This window comes from Mustela nigripes, chromosome 5 (assembly GCF_022355385.1).
Source record: "Mustela nigripes isolate SB6536 chromosome 5, MUSNIG.SB6536, whole genome shotgun sequence".
In the NCBI taxonomy this organism is placed as follows: Eukaryota; Metazoa; Chordata; class Mammalia; order Carnivora; family Mustelidae; genus Mustela; species Mustela nigripes.
This window is the reverse complement of record NC_081561.1, coordinates 137,472,299-137,496,398: the sequence shown is the minus strand read 5'-3', so window position 1 is coordinate 137,496,398 and position 24,100 is coordinate 137,472,299. Positions and strand designations below refer to the sequence as shown.

General features: G+C 46.3%; 1 protein-coding gene across 2 annotated transcripts in view; it reads left to right on the top strand.

Moving 5' to 3' along the window:
* CNKSR3 (CNKSR family member 3) overlaps positions 1 to 24,100 on the top strand; it is an 88,789-nt gene that overhangs the window by 20,616 nt on the left and 44,073 nt on the right. The window lies entirely within an intron of this gene.

The window sequence follows — 24,100 nt, the reverse complement described above, 5'->3', positions numbered from 1 at the left end:
TCCTTGGTGATAACTGTATATTATTATAAAAACATTTTAAGACTGTTCTTACAAAAGCAGACTGCATACTATAGATCTTATTATTGTAATTGTTGGTTTTGTTTACTTTTTCTGTAAAAAGTTCTAATGACAGTGACATTGTGATGCGCTATAAAGAATACAGTTGCTTTTTTTCTTCTTTTTTTTTTGGTTTTTGTTTGCTTTGGTTTGATTTGGTTCCATGCAGTTAACATTCTTTTTCTCTTTTAAGAGGATCCTTTCATCTTAAAGCCAAATGATAGGATTAACATCTGCACTTGAGATGGTCAGGGATGGAGTCTGTTTATCTTCTCAAGTTAGGGCTAAACAATAATGGTCTTTGGTAAACACTTGACAGAGAGGAAGGTAGAACTTGAAAGTGTCTCTAGCAAAGTTGGAATTAACTTAAAAATCCTGGAGCTGGATGGAATGTGTCCGCTTTGGGTGAGGGTAGGAGCTCATGCTTGCAGTTAATTGACGTCTGGTGGAGGAGCAGTTGTTCCTCTCTCAAAGATTCTGCCTGGAGAGAAAACGTAGTGGGGCATCCATTCATAGTCTCCTCCTTCCTCTATCTCTTTCCCTCTCTTTCTCTTACAATTGAATACATTCACATGTTTGTGTGTGAGCCGTTCCTCATTCTGAAACATTTGTGACTGTTTTGAGTGTTGAATAATGAGTGGTTAAGAGCGGGGATGATGACTTAACTTTGGACCCATTATCCCTAGATGTGTGATGTTGGCTAAGTTACTGGAGTCAACTAGCTTATTTTCACATTTGGGATCATGCTGTTACTAAACTTTGAGGATTTATGTTCAGGGTTAAGTGAGATCATGCAGGTGAAGCATTTACCACAATAAGGGATCAGATAAACTATGTGGCACATAGTAAGTGCTTAATAAAACGCTAGCTATTGTTCTGTTGTGTGGACTACATAAAAGGACATCTTGGGTCAGAATTTCACATTTCCAACAGAACAGCTTGAGATTAAACCCAGAGATTAAACCTGCCTCATGCAAGTGGCGAATTACAACTCAGAAGGAAGGCAAAGACAAGATTGAGTCACATATTCTTAGGGGACAGTATTGATAAAAAATAATACCCAAAAGAGGAGATGCCAGTTACACCCCTTGACCTTTAAGATGTGGGTGATTTCTTAAATCTCTCCCCCAACCGGTGTTTTCCGAGACTTGACAGCTGTGAACAGTGATCTGTAGAGTGTAGCCATGAGGAGTCAGAGGGAAGGCTGTCACCAGAGGCCGGGCCCTTGAGTTTCTGTTTCTTCTGGTATCAAAGGTAATATCCACAACTTACTACATTTCCTGCTTTAGTAGGGCTTTTGATAACAGGTGGGGTGATGGCAACCCTAGGCAACCCTAGGGTGTGTCCTTGGTATAATATGTATTCCACTGAGTAATAGTCTTCTGTCATCATCTGGCCCAGCAGCCCCGGTGGAAGGCACTCTGTCTCACCAAACCCAATTAAGAAAACCAGCCGGGTTTCTTCTTGGGAGCCAAGAAGTTATTTCGTAAGATCTGCTCCTGTAAGCACTGTGGGAATAGCTATGGGGATGGTGATTTACTTCTGTCCTTTACTTACCATAGTTGCTCCACTCAACTTCAAAATCGTAGAAAGTCATACACTTCTCAAAGCACTCTGAGGTTACATGTGCGGAGGGAGAGAGAAGGATCCCCACAGGTCTCGAAGAGGCGGCGGGAGTGACTTGGAGCAGCCTGTCAGTGGGCTTCTGAGCAGACTCAGACCTGATGTTAGTTTTGGGAGGCTTGGGGTGTTAAGTGCAAAGCTGAAAAGTTGGCCTGATTTGCTTATCAGTAGAGCAAGTCGGCTTTTGTAAGGCATCTTTGAAGTGAGGGAAGCGGTATGTAATCCTTGTGTACCTGCTTCTGAAACAGGATTTCAGCAGGGATTAATGTAGGAAAGTTGTCTTAAAACTGGGAGCTCCTGGGTGGCTCAGTCGTTAAGCAGCTGCCTTGGGCTCAGGTCATGATCTCAGTGCCCTGGGATGGAGTCCCAAGTTAGGGTCGCCGCTCAGTGGGGAGTCCCTCTACCTCTGCTCCTACCTGCCCTGCTTTACACTCTTTCTCGGCCTCTCAAATAAATAAATAAAACCTTTAAAAAAGAGAAAACTAGATAAACCTATATTAGCCATGGATGTCCCTTTCTTGCTTGAGAAACTGACACATAATTTCTTCTGGGTCAATTTTCTTCTTACTGTATTTGATTGTAATATATAAACATATTACTTCAAAAAATACATGTGTAAGCTCTCTGTACCACTCCCTGACCTCCGGTGACACAGCTTTAGATTCTGTGTAGGGAGATGCCGTCCACTCAGTGTTCCTGGATTAATGCAGAACATATTTTAGAGGCTGTCAGCTTTCGAACTTGTATACCAAACGTAAAAGATGAAAAAAATACACAGAAAGCACCGTGAGGAGATATTTAAAATACGTACTGATTTGCAACACTGTCTTCAGTGCTACTGGCAGTTTTGCTCTCCAAGAAAGCAGGGGTGGCGAGCCACGCTGAAAATCCCATCCAGAGGCCTGGAGCCATCAGCCCAGGCGAGCCAGGAGGCCTGTGTGGCTAATTTCCCGTCTATTTATAAGCCTTAAAGACGCAGGGTTTGCTGTCATAGTCCTTTGCCGCTTGAATTTGCAACAGATGTCTTCGCCTCATATTCATAGCAGTTTATTTTTATTTTCAAATTTTACTCATTTTATTTGGGGGAAGGGATAAGGGAAAAATCCTGTTAGGTTTGAGATCAGGGAGACCAGAAGGCTCCCTTGTAGTGAAGAAATAAGAGGGGTTAAGCGGTACGGGACTGGTAACCGTTTTGGTTTGTGAACTGGAGGTCGGCCTGGTTATTGGGAAGAGTGGGCTTGTTCTTGACTTCTGCTGGGCATCTAACAAGGCAGTGAATTTTTCCTCGGACTGTGGCTCCAGCACTCCCAATTTCTAGGCGTTTTCCCCATCATTACCTGGAATATTGGGGGATGGTGGTGACCTTAGATCATGTGGTCCAGATACATGGTCTTTTGAGTGAATAAATTGTTTCATTTCCCAGTGAAAGAACGGGTGGCCCAGAGAGCTGAGATGTAGTGGCAGGACCTAGGCCAGAACCGAGTTCTCCGTACTTCCAGCCCCAGACTGTTTCTGATCGTACTCTTCTGCTAACTTCGCCTGCATCACATCCCGGCTCACAGTCCTGGACGTTTATAACCTGTAGGCTCCCTGCGCCCCGGCAGCAGTGTGGGGCACTACGGTTCTTTTCCTGTCTGGGCTGGAAACCAGATCAATAAGCCTGTATTCATCACCTGTGATATGCTAGACTCCGGGTCAGCTTTGGGGATCTAGTGATGCAGAGTTTCCATTCTAGCTTTGCTAATTAGTGTCAGCCCTAATTATTACACAAATGGTCTGATGCTTTCAGTGATGGGTGCGGGTACAGGTCTGGGAGGCGTTCAGAGGAGCGCAGAACGCAGTGTGTGTGTGAAGTCAGGGGCCAGTTGTTTGAAGATGGTTTGAAGGGATAGAGGGGAGTTGGCCAGCCAGCAGTGGAGTGGCGGTGGGTCCTGCTAGGGGAAGGGATTTAGAAAACTAAAAAACCGTCCGTGGACAGTGCTGGAGGGTGGAGTTGGTAGCAGGCTCGCAGCAGGTTGTGGGAATCAGGTTGTTCACGTGGTTCACCTTCTCCAGGCTGTTTCAGAATGGAAACAAGTGGTTGAAGTTTTATCGGTAACCCTCTGTTTTCTTTTAAGGCAATGAACGTTAAATGTCTCTGAATATGATGGCCACTGTGACTGTCTGTGGGCTGACGAGTGCCTAGAGGCCCGTGATGGTGGCTTCGGTGACTCAGGGAAGAAGGTTCTGGAATAATGCTTTGCCTTAGTCTCAGAAATAATAAAGGCAGCTGGTTCAGTGTGGAGCCTTCCTGCCTTTCCTCCAAGATGCCATTGGGGTGAAGGCGTGCTTGCAGGTTTCAGCTTCTGGAACCAGACAGAACTGCCTTGCAGTTTTCACGGCCTTGGAGGAAGCAGATAAGGGATGATAGGAAACAGCTGCTGCTAACGACGCAGGCAGAAATGCAGCCTCGTGGAGCAACATGGTCAGTGCAGGATTATTAATGCAGAGTCCTCTCCGGTAAGACCTTTGGACGTTAGGGATTGTGATTTGTTTTCGTACATTCCCCCCTCCCCCCATTGTCCTTCTGGTCCCTGAAGATTTTATTTTTGTTTGTCCTATAGTACAGAAATACTTTCTTGTTAAAAAAAAAAAAATTAAACAATATAACTCTAGTTCAGGAGACACGCTCTCTCTGCTAAACCCTCCCCTTTTCCAGAGTTGTGTATGAGCACCTCCAGAATCCTTCTGAGACAGTCACATATATTTTTATACATATCCACAGATAATGATTTTCTTTTCTATGGAGTCATGGGTAGTTTGAAATCTGATTGATATATATATTTTTTACATTTAATTCTCTTCTTAAAGATCTTTCCATATCACTTTATTGAAATAAGCCTCAAACATTTTAGTGGTAATTTTTATACAATCAAACTAAATTCAAATCATTTGTGATTTAGGAATGGCTGGACAAAAATTGGGTGCCTCTTAGGAAAAGGGTATCATGACCACCCACACTGGTGTTGACCAGTGGATTCAGGATGTTTTATGGTAGGCTGACAGGCACCTGGGAAAACATCTTGGGTCAGCTTGACAAGAGAGAACTGATCTCTTGCTTTTCTTACTGTGCCACCAGCTCTGCTTCAAACAAACATTTGGTCTTTTTTTAATATCAGGGTATTAAAGTGAGAGGTGGCCTGATAGTCTCTGAGATCTCCAAGACATACAAAGCATGTAGAACTTGTATCTTCCTTCCAAGCTTGCTTCATCATTTTGCAAAGCCTGTTTAAGAGAGATTGGTCAGTTTTTGACCCAAAGGGCAAGGTGACTGCTTTGAATTTCAGTGCTGGGAAGTAGGACCTAGAATTGATAAGGGGAACCCTTTGGAAGGGGGCTTGGGGAAGGTCATTGTTTTGATACATTCGTGGGTTGCTGACATCACGGGAAGCATTCGATAATAAACTCACCAAAATTGTGTTGGGCATTTGAGCTTGCCAAACCCCGACAGACCAGGGGCTTTTGTGGCTGTTCCCCGAAGCACAACAGCACCTGTCGCAGGAGCCACAGTTGCTGCCGGAATGCTGTCAGGATGGATGACCTCAGTGCATGTTGTTCAGACAAAGGGGGGAAGATGCCTTATTGACTTGCCAGTTTGCCGGCCACCTGCTGTCGTGCTTTTTCTTCAATGCCGTGAAAGTGACCAGAACCTGGTAGCCAGGTCTCTTCTTTAAAAATAACACAATGGATGACGCGGTCGGTGGAGTGAATGACTCTTGGCTTCAGCTCAGGATGTGATCTCAGGGTTGTGAGATGGAGCCGTGTGTCGGGCTCAGCGCGCAGCATGGAGTCTGCTTGTGTTTCTCTCTCCCTTTTTTGCTCTCCCCCCCGCATCCTTTCTCTCTAAAATAAGTAAAATAAATCTTAAAAAAAAAAACACAAAAACACACAACCCATAGGCATGCATAAAATTGTAAAATCTGAGGAGATGGTGTCATTATGAAGGCTACATGGCTGGCTGTGTGGGCCTATTTTCCTAATCTTCTCTATTCTTTTTTTTTTTTTAAAGGTTTTATTTATTTATTTGACAGAGAGAGAGATCACAAGTGGGCAGAGAGACAGGCAGAGAGAGAGGGGGAAGCAGGCTCCCCGCTGAGCAGAGAACCTGATTTGGGACTCGATCCCAAGCCCCTGGGATCATGACCTGAGCAGAAGGCAGAGGCTTAACCCACTGAGCCACCCAGGTGCCCCCTAATCTTCTCTATTCTTGAAGGCACCAGGTCTTCTATATTTTACACTGTCAGTTGCTGCCTTAAAGAAGGAACTCCTTGAGGAGAGAGAGATTTTCTTGGTCACTTAGATCTTTTATGGGAACTTGTTATCAAATATGCCCTGGAAGGAAGATGTGAGTCCGTCTCATGGCTTTATAAAGAAATCTTAATCTCTAGATGCGATGGCACATACTCAGTCGGCTATTTTCGTTTGGCTTTCAAGGAACCTGGGGTTTTGTGGGCCATAGTGAGGTTAAGAACATGGTTTATCGGGGTGCCTGGGTGGCTCAGTGGATTAATGCCTCTGTCTTCGGCTCAGGTCATGATCCCAGTGTCCTGGGATCGAGCCCCACATCCGGCTCTCTGCTCAGCAGGGAGCCTGCTTCCTCCTCTCTCTGCCTACCTCTCTGCCTACTTGTAATCTCCGTCTGTCAAATAAATAAATAAAAATCTTTAAAAAAAAAAAAAAAAAAGAACATGGTTTATCTTCTGTTGGATATGGAATTGGTAGTTAGAGCTCAGCAGTGTCACGTCTTTGACAGTGAGCAGGGACCTGCTCACACAACAGCTCGTAAGGGTTCTTTAGGCCCTGGATTTGCCTCCTGCCTTCGTTCCTTTATGAAGCATCAGTCAGTTTGAGCACAAAGAGAACAAATCAGGGGAAACGCTGTTTCCCCACTTCTATCCTGTTCATGAGACTTGTCTGGGGAAGTCACTCTAGGACGTCACCTGCTGCAGGGGGAAGGCAGAGCCAGCCCGGGGCAGTCCTGTGTGGGATTCTCACTCCAGTGCTTAGGGGTTGTGTGACCTTGAGCACAAAGCCATTCACAGCGTGCTTCCCCACCTGGAAAATGGGGACTGCAGTACATATTCTGGTTATTATGAGGATTAATGGGACACTGGGAGTGAATGCCCAGCTTGTGTTACGAATACGGAAGAGCTCAGGAAATGGTCCTTGTGATGGATTTATTTCTTTTTTTTCCCTGTGTTCTTTTATTGTGAAATGAGCTGGCCCCAGCACCAGGCGTCTGGTTCTTGGTTCTCCCCACACTGTTCACTAGTCAACATGGAGAAAGTTCTCCTCTCCCGAGACTACCCTTCTGGAGTTGCCACCGTTCTGTGATTTATTTGCTTCCCTGCCTCCCCGACCGTGACCAGTGCTGGGGCAGTAACCCGAAGATCCTGACCTCAGCCAGCCCAGGAAGGAGTCTGGGGGGAGGAACGATATACACTTACAGTAAGTTCTCAGTACAAAATGTCAAAATTACTTTGCATGACATTTACATTTGAATGTATCTTCCGGGTGCTTTCTCTTGAATGACTTAGAATCCCATGGAAAAGGACACTTTATTTTTAAAAAGGCTGTTTGGGGGACGCCTGGGTGGCTCAGTTGGTTGGACGACTGCCTTCGGCTCAGGTCATGATCCCGGAATCCCGGGATCGAGTCCCGCGTCAGGCTCCCAGCTCCATGGAGAGTCTGCTTCTCCCTCTGACCTTCTCCTCGCTCATGCTCTCTCTCACTGTCTCTCTCTCAAGTAAATAAATAAAATCTTTTAAAAAAAAAAACAAAACACTGTTTGGGGGGCACCTGGGTGGCTCAGTGGGTTAAGCCGCTGCCTTCGGCTCAGGTCATGATCTCAGGGTCCTGGGATCGAGTCCCGCATCGGGCTCTCTGCTCAGCAGGGAGCCTGCTTCCTCCTCTCTCTCTCTGCCTGCCTTTCTTCCTGCTTGTGGTCTCTGTCTGTCGAATAAATAAATAAAATCTTTTATTAAAAAAAAAAAAGGCTGTTTGGAAATCCGTAAACACCCAACATTTCCCAGTCGGGGTGTCTGCGATCAAATAAGGCTGCACGTTCTTGTATTAATCTTTATCCGGGGCTCCATTTGCGCAGTGCTTGTCCTCGGCCCCCGTGCCTCTCACGCATTCCTGGCTGCCGCAGTAAGATCTGTGTTTATGTGAAATATGGAAACGATTCACCCCCTCCCCCTTTTTCTTTGGTGCTTAAGTTGGGATGGAGCAGCTGAGGTTTTCCTTTTGTTATTTTTCAAGGGTCTTCAGTTTCAGAACTATAGTTTGGGCTTGAGGAGGGACAGCTGGCAGCGTGGCCCCCGGCCAGTCGTCCCGAGGTGCAGCTGATGTTCTGCAGCGAAAACCCCGCTCTGAATCCAGCATCCACACACTGACATGGGAGGCCCTCCCTTCTAAACCTTCAATTTGCCCAGCATTGAAAACAAAGTAGAACCTAAAATAATGGTGGAGAAATCTGCACCGAAGCAGGCATTTCTTCCCCTGAATCTATCTCCTTTATCCGGGGCCATATGTGTTGTGTTCTGCTTCCCCCGCCCCTCCCCCCCGTTCTTGGTTTTTTTTTTTTTTTTTTTTCCTTCTTCTCCTTCATAGGCCCTTCTGTTTGGGTACCATGATGATGGGGAAGGTAGAGGCTGAGTGTTAAAGGTCCAGAGTGTAGCTTTAGAACAAGAAGGGCCAAAAGAGAGTATGTGTTCCTCCCCCCTGCTTTGAAACAGTTTATCCTCCTGAAAAAGAAGGTTTTGTGAAAATGATCCCAGGCTATAAAAGAGTATAAGCTGCTTTCATTGTGTCCAAAGTTACATTTTCATTGTATCTTCAGCAGTCCTTTTGGTGTCTTGGCAGATACGGTTTCTTTTTTCACAGCAAAATGTTTTTCCAACTGTAGAGTTACAGCTGCATCGTGTACCGTGATACATGGCTAGGTGTCAAGATCATTTTCTGGGGGAAAAGCCCAAAAAGACTTTTAAATCATGCAGCTTTCAGGAACAAAACAAAAAGTCAGTTTTACAAAAAGGGTTTTAAATTAAAGGACATTCTTAGGTTTATGCTTTCCTCATGGGCAGATCTTTTCAAAGATGGTGTTCTAAAAAGAGGGCAGGCATTTCATTCATTCGTTCATTGAGTTCCTAAAGGTGCAACTGTCTTGAAGGACGAGGTACTGGGGACACCGGGATTGGTGTTGTGCTCTGGGCTTTAAGGAGCTCCATTTTAGGGAGGAATCAGAGACATGAATAAAAAGACATGGTCCGTGTGGCAGAAAGGAGGGGCGATGACCTTGCTGAGCTGGGCTGTGGTGTGTGGCTGGTGTGCAAGGGACGGCCTCATAAAGGAGGAGAAGCTTCAGATGAATCTTGGCGGCTCAGGAGGAATTTGAGAGGCATCACAGGCAGAAGAGGAAAGGCAAAAGCATGAAAGTGCAAAGCAGCAAGGTGTGTTAGGAGAGGGAATCCTAACTCGGGGAGGCTCCAGTGGCCTCCCCAATGTAGGGGAGGAGCTTGGCCTGGAAGCCAGGGCCAACTGTGGGAGGCTTTTGCATGTCTATGGTCGAACCATTTCCTTTAGGATTTTGCTCCCTTCATTTTAGAGGCCTTCTTTGACTAGTATCTTTCTTTATTTCCTTTTCCTGCTTTAGCCTGCTTCCTGGCACTTACCACCTGCCCTGTTCACAGCCTAGTGTATTCATTGCCCATGTCCTGTTAGGATGGAAGGCCCATGAGAGCAGGGACTTGTCCTCCGCTTTGACTGTATTCCCAGTGCCTTGGACAGTGTCCGGCGTTGAATGATGTTAGGGAGTTTGATTTTATCCTGTGAGTGTTGGGGAACCATTGGAGGGGCTAAATCAGGGAGTGGGGTTCACAAGAGTGCATTTGGGTGTGAAGAGAGCAGTGTGAATGATGGAAAGTGTTTAGGAAGGGAGCTCATTGGTGTACACGGCGAGCAAGCGAAGGAGCGTGTAAGGTGATCCTGTCTTCCGGCTGCCTTGGATCGACCCAGGCTTTGCTGACCTGTTCATTATCAATAGCTAATATCAATCTCTTTCTATTAGAGATGTTTTGAAACTGTACTAAAAATTACAGAGAAGCTTGGAGAACTTTTTTTCCCCCCACTGTGCAAAGCCCATAGCTGCCCTGGGGATTCTAATAAAAGTTGTGATGTCATAATATTATAATCATTTTCTTCATTTACTGGTAGTTCAGTGATGGATTCAAGAAATCTTAATGAATTAGCTTGCTTTGAAATGCATTGAATGCTTTGATATAAATGAGTTCTTTATGTAAAGCAGGTTTTCATAGGCTTCAAACAGCTGACCTCATAGTCGTTTGAGTCTTGCAGTTAGATTGTTTGCAAAGTGAGAGAAGATAAGAAGTGTTCATTCTGTAATTCCTGAGAGAATCCTTCTGATGTATCTTCCTGGTTTCTGGGCTTGATGAGGGAATGAACTGTTCCACTATGTAGGTTTTCCTGATAACTGAACTCCCTCCTTTTAACACCTGGATATTTATTATTTTTCCCTGCTATTTTGGATGGGAATCTTTCTGGAACAAATCACTGACCTTCTTGTGCTGATAAACCAGAGTGTATTCAATATTCTTTCGTTATGAAAGATTGAATTTTGCAGAATCGTCGAAGCCAGTGATTACCGTGGTGATAATGGATTGATGCTGTGACCGTCTTGCTAAATGGCTCCAGAATGCCATGTTTCCAGAGTTTCTGCCCTTGGCTTTTTTAGGTAACAGGTGCTTCTAGCCACATACCTGTCCCACCTTGCCTTTTTTAAATTTACTCAACTTGTGTCTTTGGAGGCTGGGAAACAATAAACTTCCTTCTTGAAATGAGAAGGTATAGGCTTTGGGTGAGGGTCTGTTGGAGGAGTCCTGTGACACCAAGGGCATGGACTCTATTGTGGAGGCTTTATCTTGTTAACATTTCAAAGAGAGGACTCATTTTCTGTTTTACAAGACTTCCCAGCGTTCACATCTGAAAAACCAGAGCATCATGACTTCTGCGGGCAGTGCTGCCACGTTTGCAGAGTGAAGGAAAGCAGTCCCCTGGCCTCTTACCTGTTTGTCTAGAAGGCTCTTGGCTTCCCTTTGGGTTCTGAGGTTGCTGGAGATCCCTGTGTAAAGGTGGTTTTTCATTGTCTTTGGCCATGATGATTTGTGGAGCTTCTACATGGAAGACAACTGTGAACAACACGGAATGACTTCGTAGGGGGTTAAATTCTGACTTGGCAGAGGAAGTAGTGGAGGAGAAAACTGCAGCACTTAGAATTTGTCAGAAGGTCCAGCAGGGTGGTTCAGCCCCTGGAAGGCCCGTGGCTGAATAGGAGTCCTCCTCTTCTCTCTGGAAGGTTGACCTCTGATTGAGGGCACAGCTGCCGGGATAACTCAGATGGCACTGAGCGGTGGGAAGGGGCCCCAGGAAAAGCACAGCAGTAGAAACAGCTTTGGCCATCAGTGCGGTGGCCAGATCCGCATAGCTGGGTTGAAGCTTGTCTGTACACGCCAGACAGGTAGGGTGGACAGCAAGGCCTGCGGGAGTTTGGGGGAGGTGATCGCTTCCACTTGGGGAGGAGGGTGGCTTGTGACGACTCCTCGGAGTTGGTAGGATCATTGTCGGATCCTGACGCATGAGTACAGCGACTGGGTTAGAGAAGGCAAGGGAGGGCTGGCCAGGTGATGCCCAGGATGGCCGGGAGGGGGGAAGGAGATGAGGGCCAGGTGTGTGTTGTAGGTCTGATCTCTTCTGTTTGGAGAGCCGGCTCATCCTCCCAGTCACACTGTCTGAACCTCCCCATGGGGAGACCGTGGCCTATGGAGTTGGATGAACTTGAGTCTCAAGACTAGTTCTGCCACTTTCTAGTTGCGTTGTCTTCAGCAGCTTTCTTAGCTCCTCCAGCATCAGCTTCCTCATGAGAGGGAAAGAGATGGTAAGACTGATCTTGTAGATTCTTCAGGATAATGGCGACTCCATTGGGCCATGTATTCCGTAAACCTAGCATGTGCTCAGCGAGTGGTAATTTCCTGGCTCAGCCCTTCCGCAGCACCCAGTCTGGAGCCTCCTGATGCCCACAGGCCGGGCCCACTCACTGACTCACTGATGGGCGCAGGCAGCGCAGCAGGTGCAGGAGGAAATGCATTACCTCATCTTCTTCCTACACGTCTCCTCTCCCTTTTCAGATCTGTTGGCCCTTTCATGTTGCCGTTAATGTTCGGTTAGAGTTTGAATTTTTCCAGTCAGCCTGACTCAGCCCTTGGTGTGGTCCTTGATGAATTCTTGCCTTCCGTGGGACGTTTCTACCCCACCATCTGATCTTGTCTATTTCTTTCTCTTGTGAGGCCACGGTCCCCATCTGTGCAGTGCTTGCATCCCTGCACAAGTGGATTGCCCACAGTTTTGGGGGGATTCTCTTACTTTCATTTGCCCCTGTCGACCTTGCACATTCTTCAGATGCTGCTGAACTCCTTTCTCCTTCCATAGTCCTTGGATCTGGCCCTGCATTTCCCCTCTAACCTTGATTTTCATTCGGTCCAAACGTAGTAATAGCTAACATGTATTTGTGCTAATTTTGTGCTGATGGCTTTATTTATATCAGCCTACTGTAAGAAATAGGAGCACCGCGAAGTAGGTACTACTACTGGTGCCAGTTTGGAGTGGAGTAAGCTGAGACGCAGGGAAATTAAGCAATTGCCTGAAATTGCCTAAGTCATCAGTGCTTGAACCTAGGCAGCCTGGCTCCGGACCCTGCCTTCTCAGACCAGCTCTGTCTTCATGGCTTCCGTCCATAGATAAGGTGCTAGAGAACAAGGGCTGTGTCATTCTTCTCAGCCCACCACACTCCATGCCTAGTCTTGACATACGATCGACACTTCCTGAATCCATGCCCTGCCAGCTTTCCCATCCCTCCTGTGAGCCCTGGGTCATGGCAGGAGGTGGAGGAAGGGATAAGTTTTCTCATTGGAGCTCCCAGAGCATGGAGTTCAGGCCAGAGACACTTACCAGCTGCCTCCCCTTAGTCGGATCCCTTCTCTCAAGCCACAGTGTTACTCTACAAAAGGGGGACGATACGTATGCTCATCTCATATGGTTTAGATGCAGAGTAAATTAAATAATGTGGGGCCGTTGCTTCAGTCCTATGCCTAGCCCATGGAAAAGGGTCAGTACACATTAGGTCTTGTAAGGAGTTGTATTACAATGCTCTTCCTGCCTCTTGCACCAAACCTTTGTCTGTGTTTTTAGGACTATTTCAGCTTGTATATTCTCCATAGCACTTGTGTAACTCCTTCCCCTCACAAAGAACCGGATCATTGTTCCCTTTGGCCATTTGCTAGCTTGTATGACTTTGGGCAAGTTCCTGAAATTTACAAGTCTCAGTTGTATCAGGGTGATAACAAAGGGTTTTTTTGTGGATTAAGAAGGACTATGCCACATACTGTATCCACTCAGTAAACTTTAGTTTTCTTGCCTTGTCATTAACCGTCTTCTACTACTCAAGCCCTCCATAAAGGCTCATTGATGGACTTGAGTACCTAGCTTAGTTGTTGGGAAGTTACATGGAAGAGAAGAGAGGCTTCCATTGTAGGGATGGACTGGATTGAGGTCCACTAGTGGGAAACCTTAGGAAGTTTGAGAGCCCCTGCCTTGTGCTCTTTTGCCTTTCTGAAATGTGTTCTTAGTGGTCATTCTAAACATGGCCAAGACTTAGAATGTATAATACAATGTTGACCTCTTTTGAGCTCATTCATTCAACATGTAATTCTGGATTACCTCCCCTGTGTCAAGAACTGGCTTGGCTGTTGAGGGTATGATGATGGACAAAAAGCAGCCTGTTCTTGTTTTCATGGAGCTTGTGTTTCGGAGACAGAAACCAACCATGCAAATAATGAATTAGAAAGAAAAGTGCCATGAGATTTAGAATCAAGGGGTTTTGTATTGAGGACAAGGGAACTCTTCCCTCCAGAAGGGGTGTTTGAGCTGAGATCTGAGGGCTGAGTAGGAGTGCCCAAGTAAAGAGGCCATGGGATATCTTCAGATTCTATACTCACTCTTTTTCTGTAAATGTAATATGCTGTTTAGTATTTTATTAAGCTCAGACGATGACAGATGATAATTAGTCTTCAAATCTGGATGCCCAAATATGCTGTCACTGACTGTTTTTATCTGACTTGTGTATAGTACGTGTGTTAGGCTGGGTGAGGGAGGCTGAATGTATTGGAGCACAAACAAGGCATTGTGTTTTTTATTACACTCGAGGCCAGGGCTGTCAGTCAAGTCCGTCAGGCACTTTGTCACATTACCGTCGCCTTGCCTGGGCTTGCCTACCCAAAGGCAGGTGCTCTTACCTTTAATTCGTATTACCTGTATTTGTTCTGAAAGCTGTTTTTGTTGAAACTTGAAGAGACAGAGGCTTGCAGCTAGAGTATGGACCGACTTATTGGAAATTTGCTGAATAAAGTTGGTTAACGCAGAGAAGGGACACCTGTCAGCCCGGTGTAACCGGCTACCAGAATATGATGCTGTTTATGGCATGATTTTTTTAATCCCCGCCCAAGTATAATCCTCACCGTGGAACTCATTTTCTGACCATCTCTTTCAGGAAAGGCATTTTAGCAGGGTCTTCCAAAGCGCAGAACTTGTGATGTAGTAGAAGTGATTTTAGATGGTCTCACTAAGGCAAGGGAAGGCCGTGTTTGTGGCCAGCACGTCTTCAACACCTGTCACTTGCAATTTCCCTCTTACAGGAGGCAGGGCCTGGGAGACAGTTATATCCAGCTAACTTAGTTTTCGTTATATTTATGTTTCTGATACTTTGTTTATGGTAAGTGATACTAATTTATAACAGTGATTTAAAGGCTCTTTTAAAAATGAATTGGTTTTTAAAAATTTAGAAATGGCACCTAGTGTGGCAAAATCCTGAAGGTGGTTCTTAAACAAGTGAAGTTTGGGAGTACTGTCTTGGTGTAACCCGAATTTTCCCCCTGCCATCTGCCATTTGGTTTCAGGGACTTACTGAAGATTTGGATGTTAAAACACAATAAATACTGTGATAACACAATAAAATATTGCTTTACACCCATCAGTATGGCTCGGATTAAAAAAGTGGGTAGTATGGCTGTTGGTGAAGATAACAGAGACATTAGAACCCTCATAAAATTGCTGGTAGGAATGAAGAATGGGGAGCGATGGGTGGCTCAGTCTGTTGGGCTTCTGCCTTTGACTCAGGTCATGATTTCAGGGTCCTGGGATCATGCTCCACTTCTGGCTCCTTGATCAGTGGGGAGCCTGCTTCTCCCTCAGCCTCCCACTCTCTCTGCTTCTGTGTGCTCTCTCTTTCTCTGACAAATATAAAACCTTTGGAGAAAAAAAAAAAAAGAAGGAAAAATGGTGCAATCCCTTTGGGAAATAGTTGGGCACTTCTTCAGAACGTTAAACATAGAGTTCCCGGAAGACTCAGAAAATTCTTTTATAATAGGTGGTATATACCCAAGAGAACTAAAAAAAAAAAAAAGTATGTTTACATAAAAACTTATACAGAGGTACTCATAGCAACATTATTCATCATAGTCACAGAAGTAGAAGCAGTCCATATGTCTATTAGCCAACGAATGGATTAAGGAATATGGTACCAATGCAGTGGGATATTAGTCAACCAGAAAAAGGAATGAAGTATTGTCACATGCTATGATATGGATAAGGCTTAAAAATATGATAGTGAGTGAAATGAGCCAGACACAAAAGGCCACATATTGTGTGAGTCCATTTATAGAAAATGTCCAGAATAGGCAAATCCACAGAGACAGGTAGTAAGGACTGGGTGTTGGGGACACAGACTCATTGCTGATGGGTATGGGCTTTCTTTCTGGGGTGATAGAAATGTTCTCAATTTAGGTAGTGGTCATAAAACCTTGTGAAAATACTAAACATCGCCAAATTGTATACCTGAAAAGGGTGAACTTTATGGTCTGTGAATTACAGCTTAAAAAAAATCTGGCAGCATGAAAATGTATGCATGGTCATAGAAGGTTTATTCTAAAGGTGTGAGTGACTGCCACTGCTTATGGGATGGGCTTCCTGTCCTTGCCCCTCTGCTACTGGGACTGTGCTTTTCCCCACACGTCCATGTGGCCTCTGGAGCCAGAATGCTAACATAGACTACCATGGGTCAGTGGGAACCTGCTGTGCAAAGCATAAGGTTGCATTTTTCTATCAACAGTACTACTCTAAGATTTGTGGGTTATTCATATATATTCTGCATGTGTAAGGGAGGGAGGATGGGAGAGTTAAAGATGCTGAATGGTAGTTAGAGTAGGGACAGGAGCCCTGGGCTTCATACTGTGCTTGGTACTACAATGTGTACACAAGTTGTCACACACTTGAGAGGGACCCGGCCAAAGACCAGAGTTGCCAAATGGGGTTGAGGCTGAGAAAGTTCACTCTTGCCAGATGGGCACACCTATTTAAGGATTTATTCTAATGAACCTTTTCATTGATGCTGCTATAAATACTGACCCGAGATGTCTTAATAATAATAATAATAATAATGATCATAAGGTACTTCATGACTTGCAAACTACTTAGGAAAACTGTACTTCCTGTTATCTTAGTTTACTGCTAAGAAAACAGGCTTCTGAAGGTTAAGTAACTGTTCCTAGACCCATAGGAAAACAAGATGTCAAGCCGGATCTCAAGCCCAGGTTGTCTGACCGAATGGCCGCTGTATTTTCATGCTTGCCCCACATGCTTTCCTGTTGTTATGGAATGTGTGGGTCCATTCATCCTGTATTCAGTCAACGGTTACTTACTGAGAGCTGCCTGTGTGCAAGAACCTGTTCTCAGTGCTGGAGATAGGCAGGTAATAAGAACATGAGAACCCTGACTCAGTGGTGCAGACGGCCCAGAGGGAGGAGACAGACAGGAAGCCATTAGTCTAACAAGCAGGGTAATTTCAGAGTGATGTCTTAAGAAGAAAATCAGAGGCCAGCATGAGAGACTGGCTGTGACACACAGATGGGCTTTTTAGATTGGATGATCAGAGCGTGTCTCCCTGTGAGGTGACATTTGAGTTGAGATTGGGGGACCTGAGAAAGCCGGGCAGAGATCTGGCAGAAGAGTTGTTAGGAAGAGGAACGTCTCGTGTATTCCATACCCTCAACATTTCCTATGTTCCTTATGGGATCACATTCTGAGACTTGAGTTTAAACCATTGGTCTGGTTCTCTTCCGTGTTCACATCTGTCATTTTGTACTTTTTGACAGAGCGCGCGGGTGCGTATGTGTTTACTGTATTATATATGGTCTAAAAATGGAGTATGACCCATGGGTTTTGCTTGGGTGACTAGAACCCCTGACCGCATTTCTATGGCCCCTTCCCGGAGCGATCGAGAGCAGCTTCTAGGTGAATTGGCTCAGATGCCGTGAACTCTATTCTAGGGAACGTGTCATTCTTCTGGAACTCTGAAGCAGGAAACTTTTGTCGGTAGTGTCATATCTGTCCAAAACAAGAACCAGGCGAACACCTGCACGTTTCAGGGCATGGTGGTGGTGTTTGGGGAGGAAGGGGTGGGAGGTTCCATGGACTGTGGTGCAGCGAACCCTCCAGTTTTATGGCGTTTCCCAGTTTTTGCAGCGTGGCTGCTCACGCTCGCGTGTGCTTCTGTAGGCAGGTGCTACTTTTGTGTCTGGGTGTGTGGTGAGATGCAGGTCCGTCCCTGAGCCCAGTGAACTGGCGTGTTCCCCACAGAGGAGCACACTGCAGACAGAGTTAGATTTATTTTTTTCACTTTTCTCTTCTTTTTCTATAGCCTTCGGGATTCGCAGGTAGGTTTGACTTGTACTGATGGCTGCATTTTGTCTTCTTCGTGGTGGTGTCTCTTCCTGCCTTTGTTCTTGGAATGCTCATGTCTACAGAAGACCTCAAGTGGCCTAATGGCCCATGTTTGTATTTGGTCCCAGAAAAAGAAAACTTGCCTTTTTCTGTATTAAAGTTTTAATAAAGTAAGTTTGGGAAATAGAAGGAGAAAGTCTTGTGACTTCCACAGATACTCAGTCCTTGATTTATTTATTTATAAGCGAGAGAGAGAGAGAGAAAGAGAGAGAATGTGCTGGAATGGAGGAGGTGGGAGAAGGGCGGACGGAGAGAGAGAGGGAGAGAGACTCTCACACGGGCTCCATGCGGAGTGCGGAGCCCAGCCTGGGGCTGTCTCATGGACGTTGAGATGCTAACCTTAACCAAAACCAAGAGCCGGATGCTTAACTGACTGGGCCACCCCAGTGCCTTGGTTTTTAATCCTTTAAAGGCAGTCAGTTTTATTGGTGTATCCTCATGTCTTACAGTCACCACTGACCTAACTCACAGGCCTGTTTCTGCAGCTGCATTCAACAGTGAAAGGGCTAGAAAAGAATGGTCTCGATTTCTTAGAAAACAGAGTTCGTCTCGCCTGTCTTTTAGAGCGGGACCGGGACGACTGGGACACGAGTTGATACTGTCAGGTATTAGCAAGCACACGGCTGCAGGGGCTGTTGGTTTTCTCATCTGACCTATGATGGGAGGGCCGCTTGTCCTTTCATTGCCATTGCAATGTCCCATGGTCATCACAGATCGGAAACTAAGCTGCAAGGACTTGTGCTGTTGCACAAAACCGTATTTTCCTTAGATCAGCTAAAGGACTGTGGGGGAACATTCTGCATTGGCGCACAGAGAGGCAGTATATGGAGGTGAAGGGGAGAGACCCGGCTCCAGCCCCCAGGGTGTGAGCCCTGCCTCTGGGTCACCTTGGGTAGGTCACTTTGCTTCTCTGGGCCCTTGCTCTTCATCTCTGAAGTGGGAGGCTGGAGTGCGCACTCCCGGGGACAGGGGCAGGATGGAAGTTTTTAGATATAGAGGTCTCGAGAAGGGGCCTGCCCTGTAGTAGGTGACATTGAATCATTTTGCCAATTTATATGTGTAATTTTGTATATTTATTTTTCCCAATTCTATTTTTCTTAATTTTGTATCGTAGGAAACCCGGTTTCTTGTTATCCATAGTATTTGGTAAGACGTCAGTCCTGTTGTATGTCTCATTAAAGACTTGAGAATTTGTTTGAAGCCATCGGTTCTCGGTTCTGCGGGTCTCCAGAGCGGACACAGTCCTCTGAGGGTCTGACCCGCATTTGCTCCCGTTCGAGGATGTTTCTCTCTAGGGGAGGCCGGTAGCTTAGGCGTCATGGCTCATTCAGGCCTTTGACGTTCTTTAGCGTACTTTAAAAATCTGATTTGTACAGCAGGTCCGTATGAATGTTCCCACGTGGGGGATTTTTTTTTTTTTTTTTTTGATTCTGAATGGCTCCAAGCGCTCTTCTGTGAGGGGAGGGAGGTAGTGGGCCCTGCTGTCCCTGCTTCACGATGAGGAGGGATCCCCGGTGCGTGGGGGGGAGTCAGTAGTGCCACATCTCCAGTTAGGCCTAGCTGAGCCAGCACAGGACCTGCTTTTTTGTTTAATTCTGCTCCATTTTCTGGGCTTGTGTGATCTTCTTTTAGCCTTGAAAGTACTACTTTTTCACATCAGTAACTGTATACAGATAGTGCTAATTACATGTCCTGTTGATGGGAGCAGGCTGTGATATTTGAGCCCTTGACCTCTCTGTCAGTTGGAGGTTGGAGGATGCTGGTGTCTTACCGATTTGAAGATGGGTAGAGGGAGTTAGTGCTCTGAGATCATAGAATCCTAGAAAGACGGTGCTGCTGGGACCATGGGATCAACCTTCTGGCCACTGCCTTATACACCTTGGTGAATGGGTGGAGTGAGGGGCTCGAGGTCACGTAGCGGGTAAGATTGGAGCCACAGGGCTACACGCTCTGTCCCCCACACGGTACAGAAAATAAAAGGGTCTTTGGAACGAACATCGTGCAGGTAGCACAGGACATGGACATTTTGTGTTGGCCCAGAGTGTCGTAAACACTGGGTTTTCTGGAGAACCAGGAGAAGGCTTTCCTTTCATCACTTGGGGAAACCAGCGCCGACATCTGTCAAGCCGTAGTTGTGGCCGACTTGTGGGAATTTTGTGTGGAAGCTGCTAAAAGATTCTCCCCCTGCCCCACTGTGGGCTGCAAGGGTTGAGACCTTCTGTTTCTCTTTTCTGGTTGCCACTATCCACAGCTCTTGTGACAGGGGTTAACGAAAGACCCAGAGGAGGGGAGGGTTGGACAGGTTGGCCAAGAAGAGCACAACCCCATCGGTTTATACCCCTAAGCGGTGGTCTTCATCCTCAACCAGGATTTTCCTTGTTTTCATCTCTTCCATCCAACCAGGATTTGGGTGCCTTCTTTATACCAGAGAGTGTGTGTGGTGCACCTACAGTGGCATAAAGACTTCTTCCCTAGGAATACACATGCTGAAGACCCTAGGTTTTCGATAATATTGCCCCAGTCTTGGCACTTGGGTGGCTCAGTGGGTTAAGCCTCTGCCTTCCGCTTGGGTCATGATCTCAGGGTCCTGGGATCGAGCCCCGTATCAGGCTCTCTGCTCGGCGGGGAGCCTGCTTTCCCCTCTCTCTCTGCCTGCCTCTCTGCCTTCTTGTGATCTCTGTCAAATAAATAAATAAAATCTTAAAAAACAAAAACAAAAACAAAAAACAGCTCACAAGTTTCCTAAGTCTAAAGGAAGAACAAGGATTGTCGGGCTAGTTCCTATATCCGGATGAGCTGGGGCCTCCCGCCGTGCACTATCTGAAGGGAAGCCTGAGGGACGAGGAGGCAAGATCATTCTAGGGAGAAGGAACATGCTTTGAGGTAGAAAGGAGCTTGAGATGTAGATGAAGCGGATTAAACCAGTGTCCAGCATAGTGGTTGGGGGAGTGTGGGGCACGAGAGAAGTTGGAGAGGCAGGTAGGAGGCTCACACACCAGATTGGGCTTCCCAGGCTTGGATTTTTCCCTAGTGCAGTGGGAAGCCAGTAGGGCTTGGAGCAAGGGCGTGGTGGTGAAACTGTGTTGGGAAGGCTTTCATGAACCTTGACAACATTCTATTATGTGAAAGAGGCCAGTCACAAAAAACCATATATTGTAGGATTCTATTTTGGGGAAATGTCTAGAATCTGTTATGTGAAATAACCAGGCAGATCCACAGATTTAGAAAATAGATCAATGGGTGGGGGTGTTCCTAGGGGTGGGGGTGTGAAGCGGGTTGTGTGTGTGCGTGTGTTGGGGGGGTTGAACGTGTGCTAACGTCAGTTGCGATTGTGTTGCAGGACTCTGGATATACCAGACTCATAGACTGGTGAATGCAGTAGGTGGACTGGATGGTATGTGCATTATGTCTCCGTCAAGCTGTCATTTAAAAAATCAGAGAAGAGCCGCCTGGGGTCTTGGTGGGTTCAGCGTCTGCCTTCAGCTCAGGTCGTGATCCTGGGGTCCCTAGATGGAGCCCCATGGGGCAGGACGGGCTCCCTGCTTGGCTGGGAGTCTGCTTCTTCCTCTCCCCCTGCCCCTCCCCCTGCTCCTTCTTTCTCTTTGTCTCTCTTGCTCACACACTCCTTCCTTCAACAAATAAATAAAATCTTAAAAAAAAATTTCAGAAAAGACTGATGGTGCCTCACCCAGCGCCATTGCCCCAGGCAGCTGTCCTCAGATTAGCAGCTGTTTTTGGCTTTTCTCTACCCTCCTTGTGTCGGAGCATCCCTGCTGCACTACCCCCCCCCCCCCCCCCCCCCCCCCCCCGCCCCCCGCCCCGCAAAACACATCAGCTGATGATGATGTCAGCTTCTTGCCCTCAGACTTCCAGCTTCCTGGTCGCACGTGGGTTCCTGGGCTCCCGTTCACAGTGCTCGCCAGTGGTTTAAATCCTGACCCTCCTGCTTATTGGTTATGTGACTGCAGGTCAGGTCCTTAAAAACTCTCTGAGGCCCAGTTTCTTGTCTTCGAAAAAACAAACAAACAAACAAACAAACAAAAAACTTAAAATTTTTATTTTCACATTTACTAACACTTATGCTTTAAGAATATTTAACACATTTAATCATCCAGATAACTCCACAAGATAGGTACTGCTATCTTTCCATTTTGTAGATTAAAAAAACCGAGGCACAGAGTGGTTAACTAACTTGCCCAAGATCACACAGCTGGGAAGGAGCAGAGCTGAATCCAGGCAGTCTGGCCGCAGAGGCCCTGTTTCTTAATTACTCTGCCTTGCCGCTGATCCTGGCCTGTAAAATAGTTTAATAATAGCCCTGTCCTTGCTTTGCTTACAGTCCTTTAATCCAATTACCTGAACATAAGTTGTAATGTTGCAGCATTTCTGCGGCGCTCAGCATGGTAACTAAAACATAGTCTGTGAGTTAATGTACTTAATTAAGTCACTTTCGCATCCTTTCATTTCTTCTTTGACCACTTCAGACCCTACAAGGATTTGGGTGCCGGGTTAAGGTCTGGGTTCTGTCTTACTCCCATCCTTCGACTGGCCCAGTGTCTTGGGGAAGCCCTCTCTCATTTTGGCTTCCTCGTCAGTGGAGTGGAGGTCCTTCTAAGCATCCTCCCGAGGATCGTCGCACGGAGCAGTGAGATACTGTACGTGCAGGTGCTCTGTAAACCTTTCAGCCTCCTCTTGACCCAGTGGCGTCATTTAATGTGCAGCCCAGCTGTTGGGACGCTTCCCTTGGAAGCAGTGATGGCAGTGTTGGTAGAGGGCTAGACGGACCCGTGGCAGTTTTTCCCAGGAAATCAGCGGAACAGAAGTGACGGATGGATTACGTGCACCAGGGTGCTTTTCCCCGGGTGGTATGGACACCCAGCTGGTGGGCAGAGCTGAAGACCAGTTTCCAGGCTGGCAGACATGACCACCACCTGGTCCACCTGTGGAGTTGCTCTCTGCCGTGCTCTAAACTTAGGCTTGCTGCGTGCAGGGAACTAGTTCATTCTTCCCTCCATTCAGCATAAGCATGCCCATGACAAGAGTTGGAGCCATTGTTTGGTTTTAGAGCAAATCTAATCGAGAGTTCTGGCAAAATAAGTTGTGTTGGGGTGGGGGGAGAGCACAGCTTAACTCTGAGCGAAGTAAGTTCTTTTCTCCTCTTCTACATCTTGCTCCTAGCCCCCGCCCTTGGGTCCAAGTATTGCAGAATTGGATACGGTGGTTTGGTTACTGAATTACAGCAGCCAGCCTTGGGAAGTACATGTTTATTTTCCCCAGAGCCTGTGGAATCCTTTATGTTCCTCTCCACGACTTTGTTTTTGTTTTTAGAGTCCAAAAAATTGTTTGGCATTTTGTGTTGAACATCTAGTAGGATACATTTGTGTAAGCGTGCATACGCGCAGACGCGTGTAGACATCCTCAGACACTGAAGTCAACGTCAAGTTTCTTCCTTGCCTTCAGTGTTACCTTTCATGTTCAGGATATCTTTTTTGAGGGCCGCAGGCAAGCCGGGAGGACTCAGAGCTAAACAGTGAGGGCTGCCATTATCTTCTGAATTCTGATCATCTTTTTAGACCATTGGTTCTTTGGTTGATTCTGATTTGCATCAGAGTTTGCATTTGTCAGTTCTTTTCTAGTGATTTAGATCAGGATAAGCATCTCCTGAAAAAGATGACTTCAGACAATACTGCTTTCATCTCCCTTGTCCCCAGAGTGGACGCTTCTCTCTGGGCACTTCTCCCTACAGGGCCGGTGGGCTCAGGACTCTGAAGTTTCGGCAGGACGGGTCCCTTTCACAGTGTTGTGCTGGATCTGTTGAAGGGATGGGAGGAGACAGGGTCAGATTGCAGGGCCTACGACTCTGACGCAGACTTTCCTGGTGAAAATTGCCAGCTGGAAGGCATTACTTACCAGGGCAGAAACCTCAAACGAGGGTAGGCCGTTTGACTGACTGTTCTCTGGGTAACTTGAATCCTTGAACTAAGGTAGTTTTTCTATTTTTACTTCCTTAAATTATCCTGGCATGGATAGATTGGCTATTTCCAAGTTTTGTTTCAGTAACGGATCGTCTGCTTTGGTAGTGAAACCCAGAAAGCAGTTTTTTTCTTGGTTCCATTTTCTGATGTCTTGGGAACGACAGAAGTCTTAGAAGACATGGGTGCCTAGCAAGAAAGCAGAGTTTGCTTTAGAAACAAAATACCTACCCGACTGCCCTCTGCTCTCCTTGTTGTTACTTTTTGAGAGAAATGGAAGCCTGGGTTTGTTGCTACATAGTGGGTCAGGGATGTGTGGACCAGCTTTTCCCAGGTGGTTAAGAATACGAGCTTTTACTTTGTCTTCAGCATTACTGTGCTCTCAGCTCGGTGCCCTGAAAAAATGTCCAGTAGCTTATCCTTCCTCCTCCAAAGCAGTTACTCCATTCCATCGATACGGTGAAGGAACTTGGTTCCTAACTGGGCTTCCAAGGCTCCCATTG